General features: G+C 65.8%; 1 protein-coding gene across 1 annotated transcript in view; it reads right to left on the bottom strand.

The window, feature by feature from the left end:
• The window catches only part of LOC104125611 (T cell leukemia homeobox 1), a 28,997-nt gene that overhangs the window by 3,144 nt on the left and 25,285 nt on the right, over nucleotides 1–568 (bottom strand). The window lies entirely within an intron of this gene.

Raw genomic sequence — 568 nt, 5'->3', positions numbered from 1 at the left:
GGCCCGCCCCCCCCCCCGGGGCCCCCGATGACACCGCCTGCACCCCCCGCGGGTCCCCACAGCGTGCACACGTGTGTGCGCACACACGTTCATCCACACTGCGTACGTGCACACCTACACCCGGCGTGCTCACACACCATGCATGCACGCGTGCACACCCCCCCATGTACCCATCTGGCTTGCACGCACACCCACGTGTATGCTCACCTACAGGCGCACACACGTACGGGCTGCGTGGGCGCACACCCACACGCACAGGGCCTTCACACAGAAGCATTCGCACACACTGTGCGGAGTTACACACACGCACATGCCCTGCTTTGCACGCACACCTGCAGGTGTGCACACACACCGCACGCACGCACAAGCGTGTGCACCCGCAGCCCGTACACACACCCCACGTGCACATTCACGCCCACGGGTGCTGCACGCACACACACGGCTGTGCATGCACACGTGCACTCCCACACGTGTAGACACACACATTCACACGCACACACATGCGTGACTCCCCTCACGCGTGCACTAGCAGGGCTCGCACCCCCCCCGCGCAGCCACCGACGCCCCT

This window comes from Egretta garzetta, unplaced genomic scaffold (assembly GCF_000687185.1).
Source record: "Egretta garzetta isolate BGI_Z169 unplaced genomic scaffold, ASM68718v1 scaffold135, whole genome shotgun sequence".
In the NCBI taxonomy this organism is placed as follows: Eukaryota; Metazoa; Chordata; class Aves; order Pelecaniformes; family Ardeidae; genus Egretta; species Egretta garzetta.
The sequence above is the reverse complement of the archived record's forward strand: the minus strand, read 5'-3'. Positions and strand labels throughout refer to the sequence as shown.